Genomic DNA, 15,726 nt, shown 5'->3' on the forward strand with positions numbered 1-15,726 from the left:
GACAGCACTACACAGTGACAAACACACAGCCGCCGGCTCCGGCAGCTGTGTGTTTGTTTCAGCAGCTGATGAGAATCTGTCAGACTCTCATCGGCTGCTGCTGCTCCCACTGTGGGAGCCATCTTCCGGCTCCCACAGTGGGTAATGGGAGAGACGACATGATGCCATGACGTCTCTCCCATAATGCAAAGCGGCCCGGGAGGACGGACGGAGGAGATGATAGCAGCGGCAGGACCAGGAGCAGGGTTTCAGGTAAGTGTTTTTTATTTTTTTTCATTACGTGTCTCTCTACTGCGAGGGGGCTAAACTGGGGGCCCTACAAGGGGGGGCTACTACTGGGGGCACTCCAAGGGGGGTCTACTACTAGGGGCACTACAAGGGGTGGCTACTACTGGGGGCACTACAAGGGGGGGTTACTACTGGGGGCACTACAAGGGGGGAACTACTACTGGGGGCATTACAAGGGGGGGACTACTACTGGGGGCATTACAAGGGGGGGGGCTACTACTGGGGGCGCTACAAGGGGGATTACTACTGGGGCATTACAAGGGGGATTACAACTGGGGGCATTACAAGGGGGAGGACTACTACTGGGGGCTCAACAAGGGGGGGTTTACTACTGGGGGCACAACAAGGGGGGGTTTACTACTGGGGGCACTACAAGGGGGGGACTACTACTGGGGGCATTACAAGGGGGGGACTACTAGAGGGGGCGCTACAAGGGGGATTACTACTGGGGGCATTACAAGAGGGGATTACTACTGGGGGCATTACAAGGGGGAGGACTACTACTGGGGCACAACAAGGGGGGGGTTACTACTGGGGCCATTTTCCGGCGTTCTGTGCATGCTCAGCAAACTCCGGGCACATTCTAGTGCCCGGAGTCTACTGCGTATGCACAGAACACCGGAAAATGGCCACGGCGGCCATTTTTCCGGAGTTCTGAGCAGCGCTGACACCTGACACGGGACCATGGACAGGTAAGTTTAAAAAAATATGGGTGCAGTGTGTGCGGTGTGGGGCCCCCCTGGACCTGGGGGCCCATTTGCCCCGCACACACTGCACCCATTATAGATATGCCACTGGGATAGAGCCAGAAGGGGGAGAGGCAGCAAGTGAACAAGGGAGATATCACCTTGATTCTGTTGTGAACATAGGGTCTGCCAGCAATTTGACTTGGTATTCATTTTGTGTGTGTGCCATATGCATGTCCATGAGTCACTAGGGTATGCCGTGAGTCACAAGGTCGGGACCACACGTTACGCCTCCATCTTTGAGCAGCTCCTCAGTAAGAAGCTGCGCAATGTGATGCCATGATGTCATACCGCACTTGCCCATCAGCCTTTCTGGAATATGCCACAATTTCCAGAATACACCTAATGAAAAGCACTATGTCACGGCTAGCTCAGGGGAATCTCCTACTGAGGAGCTGAAAGCTGAGGTCCCAGCTTGTGGAAGGAATCAGAGGCGAGGGGCCTGGATGTATGTCCTCCTCATCCACAAGTATCGGATGCTGTCAAGACCTGACCAAAGGCGCGGAGTCTAACCTGCTGGGAGGTGTTCACCAGTGACCCTTCCAAGCGGGATATGGGTTTAAGCAAGCAGGTCGCAGGCCTTTGGTCAGGTATCCGATACAGGTGGGAAATGGAGGGACATCAATGAGGCCCAGGAGAATGTACCTCTGAAACAGGCACTAGCCATGAGTACATATGCAGGGTATCAGACACACCGCTGACACAGGAGAGAGACACTGTGGTTGTACTCGGAGGATGTACACCCACAGTTATTGCGAGTGACCAGGATGATGGTCATGATGGTCAAGACCATTGCGACCATCGGGCTTGCGACGAGACCCTTGTGGTAGGGTCTCGTGGCCGCAAGCCCCAGAGAGCTTCTGGCTCTAATAGAGCCGGAAGCTCTCCCACTGACATCACTGGTGATGTCAGTGGGGCCGCCCACAAATGGCAGGCGTACGCATGGGAACGCCTCCATTTTTGAAGCCACTGCCACGCCTCCAAATCAGTGCGAGCTGTCGATCAAACTCGACAGCCGCCCCCTTTTGGTGCGAGACCCGGAGTGACGGAGTGCCGTCGCTAGCCGGGTCTCGCGCATGCGCACGTTGGGGCCGGCTCCAGCGTGCGCATGCGCAGTGACTTAACATCGACCCGCTCGTGAGCACTATGAATCTGGCCATATGTCCAAAAGAATACTAATAAAAGCAAAAAAGTTTCAGCGCTTCCTTCTAGGTCAATAGAGGATATTATTCCCTCTTGTAGATTCTGTTTATATGAAGATTCTCTGTTTATATGGTGTAATTCTTCTCTTTTTCCACAATGGTTGCCACAGGCATATATCCAGGGTACATATAAAAGAGAAAGATTGCCAATTATAGTGAAGTACAATCTTTTAATATATAAAATAAATTTAAAACACAGTATCCACCAGCAATAAGGGTATAGGCAGCATATCAGATAGAGAGGTGTATGTGTACACCAGATAACACATGCTCTAACAGGGGACAGTCCCGAAAAAAGCACCTGCCTGCACATTCACTGATGCATCCAAATTGCTCTCCACATCTGAACCTGTTCCTTCCCCATGTTCTCCAACGCGTTTCAACCATTCCAGTCTTTATCAAGGTGTGCTGGTTAGGTGGATGCCTTCTTATACCCCGCACTTCACTGTCATTGGCTGAAGCCAGCATGTGGGGAAAAACCATATAACCATACAGAAAACCAAACTATACTATTATAGGCACAGTTCATTTACATTACTTACTCTTATCTTTTTAAATAAAGGATAAGAGTAAAGTGTTAAAAACTATGCTTCTGTTTTTTTTGTTCCACTTGGAACACATACAGTGACTTCTGGGTGCTGTCATGTGACATACCACGTGACAGGATTCCCCCGGCTAACGCTCACTGCCGTACTGGTGTTCCTCTAAATCACCGCTTCTTGCTACTCAGAGACCCGGAAGTATGCGGGTCATCTCGTCATATGACATACCCTGTGACTCGATTCCCCCGGCTGGCGCTTGCTGACGCCATGGGGTTTCGCCGAGTCACCGCCATCCTAGTGTTTAGAGACCCGGAAGTATGCGGATCACCTCAAAGAGGACATACCAAGCCTGGAATGCACACTGCTTCACTTGGACCCGGAAGTGGGTGCTTCATTACCCAAAAAAATCCAATTAAACTGGGATTTGTATTTTCAAAGTAATATCCATATGTAAAGTGCAAAGTGCCTATAATTTACACACAAATTAATTACAATCTAAAAATTAGATCAGATTAGAAAATACAGAGATAGAGGATTAATAAAAACGATACTGCTTAAAAATAGTAAATATAATAAAACAGGTAGGTATAAAAACCAGTCAATAAAAAACTTTTTTAAGAATAATAAAATAGTTATTGAAATTCATAGGAACCATTTAATTTCAAAATCATTATTCAGGCCATTAGGTAATCGGGTTTTTAACTCATAAATACATTTAATTTCTGTTTTAGCTAAGATGTTATCTATACCCCTTTGTTAGGTTTTACTTGTTTAATCCCTATTACACTTCCTGTGTTTTATGTGCTTCCCAAAGTCCACAAGGACTCTAACAACCCTCTAGGATGCCCTATTGTAGCAGGGACCAATTCAGTGATATCCAATCTTTCACACTATCTGGATTTCCAATTACAGTCAGAAGTTGTGAACCTCAAATCATATTTGAAGGATACTACGGACCTGCTAAATAAGATAAAAGGTGTCTCTTGGCAAGAAAATAATATTTTAGTAACTGCAGATGTAAGTTCATTGTATACGATAATAGACCACTCTCAAGGTAAAGAAGCTGTTGAATATTTCTTAATTAAGAATGGGATGGTACAAAACAAAATAGATTTTTTTATGGAAGGTATTTTATTTATTTTAAAAAATAATTTCTTCTGGTGTAATGATAAATTTTATCTTCAACAAGAAGGAACTGCAATGGGTATGAAATTTGCACCCACATATGCAAACCTCTTTGGGGTATTGGGAGGAGAAAACTATATAGACCAATAATACATTTCAGGGGTGCATTAAGAAATGGTATCGGTTCATAGATGAAATTTTTTTTATCTGGGAAGGTGGTGAGGAAGACTTGAAGGATTCTGAATATAAATAATCTGAACATAACATTGACTTTTAATTCTAGTAAAAAGGAAATTAACTTTTTAGATCTTGTAATCTATGCTGAAGGAAATATAATACATACAAAAACTTATTGCAAAACCACCAACAGTAATTCCTATATAGATATGCAAAGTAATCATCATAAATCGTGGTTAAAGAATATACCTAAAGGTCAAATAAGATGCATAAGGAGGAACTGTACAGATATAAGTGTCTTTAAAAATCAAGCTGGTGAACTGAAACAGAAATTTTTAAGTAAAGGATAGCCAGAAAAGGACATAAATAAACATATAGAAGAAATGATAAATGTAGATAGGGAAGAATTGTTGATAGAGAAAAATAAAACAAAATAAACCGGTGACTTTTCCCTTTCTTTTATCACCTCTTTTAATAATCAATATAAACAGGTAGAGGAGATTATAAAAAAATGGTATATATTGAAACAAGATCCAATTATAAAAATCATTATACCTGAACATCAAAATTTGTTTACAAAAAAGCACCTAATCTGCTACAAGGACTGAGAGAATCAAAACCAAAGGGTTTTTTAGGTGTGGACTATGTTTAATGTGCAAGAACCATTAAAAACAAGATAGTAAAGCAGTAGAATATACATCAAATAGCACAAATACAGTATATAAAATCAGTAATGTTATTACATGCAATAGCAGAACCTGCATCTATCTAATAGAATGTACTTGCAGTTTGCAGTAAATTGGTCACACCACTAGACAATTAAAAGAGAGACGGGGTGAACACCTGAGAAATATTAAAGGTTTTGAAAAACACTCCCTCTCGAATCATTTCAAAGAGTGCCACCCGAAGTCTGTTTCAGGCATAAACAGTGTAATAGGGATTAAACAAGTAAAACCCCACTGGAGACAAAGGGTATAGATAACATCTTAGCTAAAACAGAAATAAAATCTATTTATAAGTTAAAAACCCTATTACCTTATGGCCTGAATAATGATTTTCAAATTAAATGGTTCCTATGAATTTCAATATCTATTTTATTATTCTTAAAAATGTTTTTTATTGACCGTTTTTTATACCTACCTGTTTTATTATAGTTACTATTTTTAAGCAGTGCCATTTTTGTTAATCCTCTATCTCTGTATTTTCTAATCTGATCTCATTTTTAGATTGTAATTAAATTGGATGTAAATGATAGGCACTTTGCACTTTACATATGGATATTACTTTGAAAATACAAATCCCAGTTTAATTGGAACTTTTTTTGGTAATGAAACACCCACTTTCGGGTCCGACTGAAGCAGTGTGCGTTCCAGGCTTGTTATGTTCTCTTTGAGGTGATCCGCATACTTCTGGGTCTCTAAACACTAGGAGGCGGTGAGTCAGAGAAACCTCAGAGCGTCAGCGAGCTCCAGCCGGGGGAATAGAGTCATGGGGTATGTCATATGACGAGATGACACGCATAGTGCCGGGTCTCTGAATAGCAAGAGGCGGTGATTTAGAGGAACACCAGTACAGCAGTGAGCGTTAGCCGGGGGAATCCTGTCATGAGGTGTGTCACATGACATTACCCGGAAGTCACTGTATGCGTTCCAAGTGGAACGCAAAAACCGGAAGAATAGTTTTTTAACACTTTTTCTCTGCGGTTATATGGATCTCTTATCATTTATTTAAAAAGATAAGAGTAAGTAATGTAAATTAACTGTGCCTATAATAGTATAGTTTGGTTTTTAGTATGGTTATATGGTTTTTCCCCACTTCCTGGCTTAAGCCAATGACAGTGAAGTGCGGGGTATAAGAAGGCTTGAAATCCACCTAACCAGCACACCTTGATAAAGACTGGAATGGTTGAAATGCGTTGGTGAACAAGGGAAAGGAACAGGTTCAGATGTGGAGAGCCATTTGGACGCATCAGTGAATGTGCAGGCAGGTGCTTTTTCCGGGACTGTCCCTTGTTATCACATGTGTTTGCTGGTGTACACATACACCTCTCTATCTGATACGCTGCCTATACCCTTATTGCTGGTGGATACTATGTTTTATATTTATTTTAAATATTAAAAGATTGTACCGTACTTCACTATATTTGGCAATCTTTCTCTCTTTATATGTACCCTGGATATATGCCTGGTGGCAACCATTGTGGAAAAAGAGAAGTATTACACCATATAAAAAGAGAATCTTCATATAAAAAGAATCTACAAGAGGGAATAATATCCAATATTGGCCTAGAAGGAAGCGCTGGAACTTTTTTGCTTTTATTTGTAAGTTATCCAGTCGCACCGCTGGCACAGGAGAGTAACTAGAGATGACTTAAGAGTAAACAGCAAGGGTACCTGGAAGAAAGTGACGTCAAGCAAACACTAGTAGTAACGATGTTGTACAGGCAACTTCCTGCTGTCCGAAGCCTAGTTACATACCCTAAGGTAGCAGTTCATTTATAAGATACCAAGCACTCTGCTCTTGCTATATTACTTTAAGGATGATTCCGATTTAAACTGACCACAGACACCATGGTACTGGCAACAATATCATAGTGGCTCGATATTATCATACTCTATATAGCCCCTAAACAAGCCTGATGACCAATGATAATCTGGGGAGATCTAAATTGATTGGACAATTATGGGACATGTCAGTAAATATTGCTACTGTAAATGGGGTCTGTCATTTAAGTGGCCAAATTGCTATGTTCTTGGTCCAAGAGACAGACTTCTGCAGCTTTAGAGCCAAGAGTGAGTTAAGAACTTACACTTATAGAACACTGGGAACTATCACCTGGGTTAAAGAATGAATTATAATGTAGCCCCATCACACCATGTTTACCAACCATTCCCCTGAATGCTATAGCTTCCAATAATACATTTACAACCATAACCTCTATGACATGACAAAATCCCCGCTATCTATATGAAGATGTTGGCTGTGATCAATGTCCCCATTTTCTTTCAACTTTCAGAACTGTTCTGATCTTAGGGCAGTGATAGTTTTAATGTCTAGTGAATTGTCACATTGTTGTCTATTGAGCTGGAACCATACTTGCCTACTCCCCCAGGGCCTCATCCTCCCCACATGATGGGGGCGTGACCACACGACTTATCATATCACATCATCACCCCCTCTCCTTGATGCTGCGATTTGTGACAGTGCACCAAGCAGGACAAGACCATATTGATGTGATTGGTGTCGCCTGGGCACTGGCCTCCTGCATCTCACATCTTGCAACTCCTGGCGGGTAGATAAATAAAGTAAGCAAATTATGGCTGGAACATATTCCAACATAGCTACTCCTGTGAACAAATATGTGAAATACAAAACAGCATAAAATGGAATTCAACCCTTTTCAAAAATAAAAATATTTCCCTGTAAGCGTCAGATTGCTAATGTGTATTCTCAGACGGTGTGCATTATTTAACGAAATACCAAAAGATGTACAAATGAAGGGGTTTTTTTACGCTACAGTATATAAAGCCCCCAGAGAGAAAAGGAAATAAATAAATAGTTTACACTGTTCTGTTTAATCACCTGGCAAGATACATTTTATAAAGCTATTGCAGGTCAAACGCTGCACTGAGCTGCACCTGACTAGTGGGATTTGCTACATGTGCAATAGCACAATACTGCTAGCATTGGAAAAGACATTGCCGTTTTACTGCAACCGTAAAACCTGGCCACGCTATGCTGATAACATAAGCTAAATTGTTTTTTAGTGCATGTAGTAATAGTTATTTTTGCAGTTCTTTTTCTGTGCTACAGTGGCTCTCAGGTGCCTAGTAGGTCGCTCAGGTGCAGAATGGAAATGTTTTTTCTTCAGGGAGTCATTCATACTACTGTCGCTCTCCTTTTAATCTGGCCTGTAATAATAACACATTGTGTCTTTGCTGTCCCCTGCTGTGCAGTTGTGCAGCGGGGTTGGGGCCATTATGACGTGACCAAGCCCACAGACCATCCACTTCCCGATTTAAATAAAGCTTTTATTTTCAAATTTCCTGGAATTCCTTTCAATAAATAAATAAATAAATAAATATATTATAGACAATAAGTCACCCATTTGTTTTATTATTCCCTTCTGTTAACTTAACTTAAGCCTAAACCTAGAAATAAACACACTGACACATGTATATGGAATTAAAAGAGGTCACAGCCAGAATTTATTGATCAAATTGAAATTCTAGAATAGGTGGCAAGAAGAAAGCACTGCTCCGAGGCCACAGCCAGATGGATACTAATACCAAATAATAGGGGCGGATTCCCGCCCTGCGCAGCCTGACCTGGGGCATTACCATCCTCCCATAATTGGCACAGCCTTTGCCCCTCCATTGGAAGGGAGACCAGATCCCACCTTTAGGCGGTGACCAAACTTGCCGCTCTCAAAGGAAAGATGCTACCACAGGCACTCCTGCGCTAATAATAGGCCGCCCTGGAGCACTGTTTCCCACCAGGCTGCACCTCTACCTGTTGGGAGAAACCACAGACAAAAGCACAATCCAACAAAAGAAAAATTATAAAAACCATCTGACACGGGTGGGTGGGGTTGAATAAACTGGAAAGAGGAAGATGGCTCCCGTCACCAGGCTATTTATATGGGACCTCTAAGCCCTCCCCTAAATCCTACCATGGGCTCATCTTCCTCAAGTGACCGATAACTGACCACACCCCCCCAGGTTTTAACCCTTAACTTACCTAGCAAAATTACATATCAAACAGGGTGCTTATATATCCTCAAACTTATTCAAATATTCGGATGAATTATTTGTCGCTCTTGTCAGACTCTGCGCCATTGGATCTTACAGTTTAAGGGGCTCATTTATAATGAGTTTTAGCACACACAACTAGTTTTAGAACTCGTTGCGTACTCCAGCCAATCAGCTCCCATCTGTCATCCTTTTGAAAAATGACAGTTAGGAGCTGATTGGCTGGAGCACCATTTATCATATGCAAAGAGTTTTAACACTTGTTGCATATGATAAAACTCATTCATAAATAGGCTCCTAAATTCCATAACAGACAAGCACAGTATGCAGCAGTCAATAACCTACAGTGCTAGAGTGTTTTTGGAGTGTTGGAGAAAACTGGAGTACCATGTGGAAACAATTGGAGGGCCTACAAATTCCACATATATAGGGCCTTGTCAGGAATCAAGCTGTTGTAAAGCAGCAGTGCTAAATACTATGCCCCAGTGTTCTACTTGGCCAGGCTTCCAGATGACTTGTCTGGCCCATTAGGCCATCGGTCCTTCTGGCATTTGCTAGAGTTGCCCGATGGCCAGTCTGTCCTGACGTGGTGTTTTTTAGTGCTGACCAGTTAGATTAGGTGAGGAGTGAGAATAGTGTCTACTCATAAGAGGCTTGCATAGGAAATGCAGCCTCTTTTACAATTTGGAGTTCCCCTCTGACCCGCCCCCTTTTTTGGTTGTCAACATCACTCTTATTTGTTTGCTGTTTAATCATCTTCTTTTGCATAACGGTTCCCGTACAGTGGAGGAGCAGCTAGGTGGTAAAGCACTGCTTTCCGGCAGCCACACTGGATGTTAGAGTTTTTGCAGGACATTGGCTTTTGATCCAGTTTGAGCTTTGCCTCCACCTCAGGGGTTGATCTTGGCATTTCTGAGTGAAGAAACCAATACTGTGACAAAAGGGGGAGCCTTTCCTTGTAAACCCAGGTGGTGTTGGTTGTCAGCAATACGCCCTCAATTATTAGAATTTGATAGATAGACCTTTGCCAGCACTACAGTGCTTTCTGGCAGGGCCGTAACTAGGGTGGTGCGACCTGTGCCATGGTACAGGGCACCGCAGGACAAGGGGCACTGTTTGGGCCTGTCAATTTTCTATTTATTATCATTCTCACATGTAGCTTCCTTTTATTTTATCCCCAGCATCTTCTGGACTCCCCTATCTCTTCCCTGGCCCTTCCCAATGAGGTCATGTCCCTATTTGAAATATAGGGGGCGTCAATGCTCTTTCTGATAGGGCACCAAAAAGTCTAGTTATGGCTCTGCTTTCTGGTCACCCTTTATCCCTTAATTAAAGCTGTTTCTTAGTTAGTCAATTTTGGTGTCAATGTCTTTACTCAGAGGGGAGGGGGATTTTGGTAAGTTGGTTAAGTTGCCACTTGCCCATAGAGATTAAGCTACAAACAAAGTAAAGGGTATAGGCATCAACTGGTAGGAAACTTAAACACAGCAATTCCTTTTTCACAGCATTAAACAGCAGCAAATCCATTCTGGCCAAAGTAAAATAATAAGGCAAAGACATATTAAATATAATGGACTTTGTTAGATATAATCAATGGAGAATGTATAGGCTTTTTATGTTTGTTTAATAGAGGTCATTAATTCTGCTTGATAGATACATTAATCACGTAAACTATATGTGACCATTTGATTTATGTATGTTAAATTTTATTAGGATAGCTACACATCATCAGCAACAATAATTATCTGATGGCTCTAAGTGGAATGTACAGACTGACACAGGCTGCAGTGAAAGACACTTATCCTATTAAGGCTATTTTGTACCGACCTGCTGTAAAACATCTTGATCTTAGACCTTTTACTTACCATTAACCCCTGATGTATATAACTGAGAATTGCACTTTCAAGCTGTATTATATTTCTCTAACTACTCTACTAAGAGCAGGGGCAAGGACATATACTGTATCTATAGGGTGGATTCCACCTTCACCTTTCACCAAAATACTTATGCATATATACATACTGTATTCTGTAGATTTTATACATAGCAACCATTATTTGGCTTTGCTATAGTAAAAACATCTACAGAATCTATTTCTGCAGTAACCATACAAACTATACCTTGCTTTTTCCATTGGACTTTGGATTTTCCGAATATGTCATTGGTTTTGTTATATGTCCTCTCGCGACAAAGAAAATGTACCCAAAAGTTTTTCTATTGAAATTGCAAGAAAATGAACTCAATCATATTGGGATGATTCTGAGTTTGGAGCAAAGCAAAAAGAGCAAGTGACTTTTTTACACTGCAATTTATATTTCCGCTAACACACGCCCATCCCAACTCTAAAGCTAGGTACACACCATAACATTATCTGTCCGATATGGCTGGATGGAACAAAAATCTGGTAATCTATGGGAGCAAATGACAATCGACCATTTGCTCCGAAATGCCAGAAAACTGACAAAAAGTGTCATTCAGACAAATTGGTTAAATCAAACGGATTCAAGTAATTTGTCTAAACTACCATTTTGTTTATTTTCCAGGGTTTGGAAACAAATGGGTGATTGTCATTTGCTCCCATACTGTGCATTACCAGATTTTCCTTCCAACCAGCCAGAATGGACAGTTAGGGGTCTATTTACTAAGCTTTGTTAGGCGATAACGTGAACGGTGATAAGGTACCAGCCAATCAGCTTCTAACTGCCATTTTTCAAACACAGCTTGTGACATGGCAGTTAGGAGCTGATTGGCTGGTACCTTATTACGGTTCACTTTATCTCCTAACAAAGCTTAGTAAATAGACCCCCTAATCTTATAGTGTGTAACTAGCTTTAATCTCTCTGCACATTTTACTTCTGCCCTGCCTGCATGCAACATGGTTTTGCCATTACTTTTTTTTTGCTTTACTTTATTTCAATGTTAATCTACCTTTCCAAAAGAGCAAAAAAGAAAACAAGATTTAAGATATATATTTTCATAATAAATCTGCACTTGAAAATTGTAAATCTAGCTTTAATTAAATGTATAAAATGTGTAGGAATACTATGCTAGCCCAACAAGGCATACAATTAAGGAAACTAGAAAATATACTGCATTAAGTCAGGTCAACATCTCTGGGCTTCTTAATGCTTTATGGAGTAAAGGATGTTTTCATCTGGTGATGGCCGAACCATATCTACTAAGGGGGCACATCAGACTCTCCTCTTTCAAATGAGGGTACCCTGAGAGTGTAGGTGTTATAGGGGTGGTTGGAGGTTTATCATGGTGCAGTGTAGTCGGACACTTACCTTGATTGCTTAACGGCTGGCACCAATGTGGTCTAAGGCGGTATTATAATAAATGGGTGTCCCATTGGGACCCTACCTGCTCTGCTGACCTTGGCGGGCACTGACCTGCCCCACCTTCCCCACAGAGTCTGCGCCATTTCTCAGCTTAACAAGTTCTATATTCTCTCTTGACACGCTGCGCTGGCTTGACTCTACTGACTACTTGACTCTCGTCTGACTTCACATGAACAGCAAGGGACCGAGAGGTACCTGGTTGATCCTGCCAGTAGCATATGCTTGTCTCAGAGATTAAGCCATGCACGTGCAAGTACACATGGCCGGTACAGTGAAACTGCGAATGGCTCATTAAATAATTCTTTTGTAAGAGCCCCTTTGCAGCCAGGGATTAAGTATCCTGGAGTCTTCTGGATTGACCCGGCATCTTCTGCCTTCCTTCTGCAACCTTTTCCAGGCTTCTGTCTTTCGGCGCCTTTGATCTTCTTCTTACCAGGTTGCCTCTTCAGTGCAGCTTCTACTAAACCTCTTCAGCAGCTCTTCTATGCTCTCCCTCCACCTATGTACTGGATTTGCTTAAAAAGCTTGGTCCAGTGGATGGAACAATGACGTGGCTCTCCGTGATTGATACTCAGTGCCCTCTCCTGATTGGCTGCCAGTCTGCAAGCCGCAATTGACTAGTGACCAACACCAAATTTGAAAAGCTGCAATGGCTCCTCCATCGGAGCTTGAATCCAATACTGAGTCCCAGCACCAGACGTTGATATGTCCTCAGTGGGACACATCTCTACAGAGGTGCCAATAAAAGGATGATTGGACATGTAATTGTTCTCTCTCCCCCTACGGGCTCTACAAGTATATGTGCAGTGCAGTGTGTTAAAGTCTGCTGATTCCCAGTTATCACCAGACAATTACCACTAAGGGGCTCTCATCTGAAAGAAGGGACTCTCCTTTTTTAAATGAAGGTGGTCCCTGAGCTTATTGAAGCCAGGATGGGGGAGATCAATTCCTGTCCATAACTTTTTAATGATTTTTGAAGTGTAAGGTATTAATGTTTGGTGGTAATCACAGCTTCAATTGCCAACAAATAGCAAGGTGGGGGACTTTTAGGATAAGACCCTCCATCCCCTTTTTGAAGTCCTGCAGTCTTTGGATGAATATTAGCAAATGAAAAATGTTAATTTGAGCTTGACCATGTTCAAGTCTGTTCAAGATGATGGGGTAAATTTACTAAGAAGTGATGTTGCCCATAGCAACCAATCAGATTCAATCAGCTTCTCATTTATCTAGCACCTTCTATAAGATAATACCTGGAAATTGATTGGTTGCTACGGGCAACATCTCTCCTTAATAGAACTCCCATCTTAGTAAATTTACCCCGATGTGTGAACCAGCTCAACCATTTGTAAATCACCTTGAACAGGTTTTTTTTTATATAATTGATCAAAATTTTAAATATTTATACTAAACTAGTTCAAGACATGATGGAGGGGTCATTAGAGGCACTAAATACATGCCACCGAAATTACTTTCTTTTGCATTGCAATATCTCTTGGTCCCAGAATGTGTGCTCAGACAGACAGACAATTACAATCCAAGTACAAACGCTGATACTGGGTTTCATTATGAGTAGTATTTAGACAATTTGTTTTTGTTTGCGAGATGCCACTCTCCATTCCTACACATGCACAGCAAAATGTGTACACAAACATCTGGGTCCATATTTTTACATATTGCTGACTTATGCCTGGATATTCGGAGTGGATCAGACAGAGTTGGGCAAGTGTACAAGTGCAGTATGTGCCTGTTTACCTAACTGCAACATCAATGTTTTTTAAAAGAAAATGATAAGTTATATTTATTATGAGTTAGGTGACAACATGGTAGCAGGTGTATGGACTGTGGTGTCACAATCCTGGCATGGCTGCCCTACCCTCCACTGCATAATGCAATGCACGGCAAAACACATCACCAATGACAGGCTTATTTACTCTCCCGTGAGTCCGGCAGAGCATCTCATGATTCATGAGTCTCTCGGACATTCCAGGAGAGCAGACGAGTACAATTTAAGCTGATATTTATAATGTCAATATCAGTAACAATGTACTATTCAGCTTGATATAAGGACCTTTATAGTGTGCAATATTGTACAAGATGTATTAACCCCAAAAATTCAGCCAAACCCCCCAAAACTGCCATTTTTGGAGGGTTTGCTGCAATCCCCATATGGGTGAGATAAAGGCCCTCATTCAGAGCCGTACGCTCTGAGCAGAGCGCACGCTCTGAATGAGGGCCGTCCTCCATAATTATGGAGCGTCCTCCTGGACGCTCGTATAGCTGTGGGTCACCACCCACAGCCTATACAAGCGTGCAGTTTGATGGCCGCGATGGTGTTGACCATCGCGACCATCGCCACTGTGAGCCGGAGACTGCGGTTGAGTTTTTCAACCGCAAGGCCCGGAGTGATTTTTTCTATCAGAGCCAAAATCACTCCCACTGACATCACTGGTGATGTCAGTGGGCCGGCTTCTGACGGTAGGCGTTCCCTTGGGAACGCCCCCGTCTGGGAGGCACGCCCCCGGCACGCCCACCAAAGGGGGCGTGCTGTCAATCAACATCGACAGCACGCCCCCTTTGATCAGACACAACGAGCGAAGGAAAGTCCTTCGCTCGTCGCGTCTGGCGCATGCGCACGACGGAGCTCCCGTCGTCGTGCGCATGCGCCAGACGCGGCGAGCGAAGGACTTTCCTTCGCTCGTTGTGTCTGATCAAAGGGGGCGTGCTGTCAATCAACATCAACAGCACGCCCCCTTTGATCAGACACAACGAGCGAAGGAAAGTCCTTCGCTCGTCGCGTCTGGCGCATGCGCACGACGGAGCTCCCGCCGTCGTGCGCATGCGCAGTGCACAACATCGACCCACTTGTGAGCGGACAGCCGCTTGCGAGTGGGTCTGAATCAGGCCCAAAGTACCAACTAATCATTTCCTAACTGCCATTGTACAGGCTGTGTTTGAAAAATTACAGTTAGGAGCTGATTGGTTGCTACTTTATCTCTCTCCGAGATTTGATACATCTCCCCCTGAGTCCCCTACTTACTGTAGATAAAACTGGCAAGCTTTCACACTTACATAGGGCAGAAGGCTGTGGCACTGCTCGCAAACCTTAAGTTGCGGCCCTGTTCCCAAAAGTCCCATTACAGATGGAACAATCCTGATTTGTGGATATTATCCCCTGCTCAGACTGTCAGAATCTTTGCCCCAACTGCCAGGAACACTGTGGTGAACGGGTGTTGCATGGCACTGGCTGGTGCAGCAAAGGGGGTTTAGAGTTGAAGGTGGCCTAGTTCTAATGCCTGCTACTGGTCATCACACCATCTGCCAATACGTGATGCCACACTGCCATAGTTCTGTAGCAGGACACAGTACAGAGATGTCAAAACATGACAGGACCTCCTTCATTGTGTTACTTTCTTCCTTTTTTTTTTTTTTGTAAAAGCCTTTACCAAACCATTTACCAAACCATTTACCAAACAAAATTCTGGAAGAGGGCTTGTTGGAAAGAAGACCACGAGAGTGTGCTGAGCACAGGTACTACATTAGTGTGTATTTCATTT

The sequence above is a fragment of the Taudactylus pleione genome, unplaced genomic scaffold (assembly GCF_031769625.1).
Source record: "Taudactylus pleione unplaced genomic scaffold, aTauple2 ptg000105l, whole genome shotgun sequence".
NCBI lineage: Eukaryota > Metazoa > Chordata > Amphibia > Anura > Myobatrachidae > Taudactylus > Taudactylus pleione.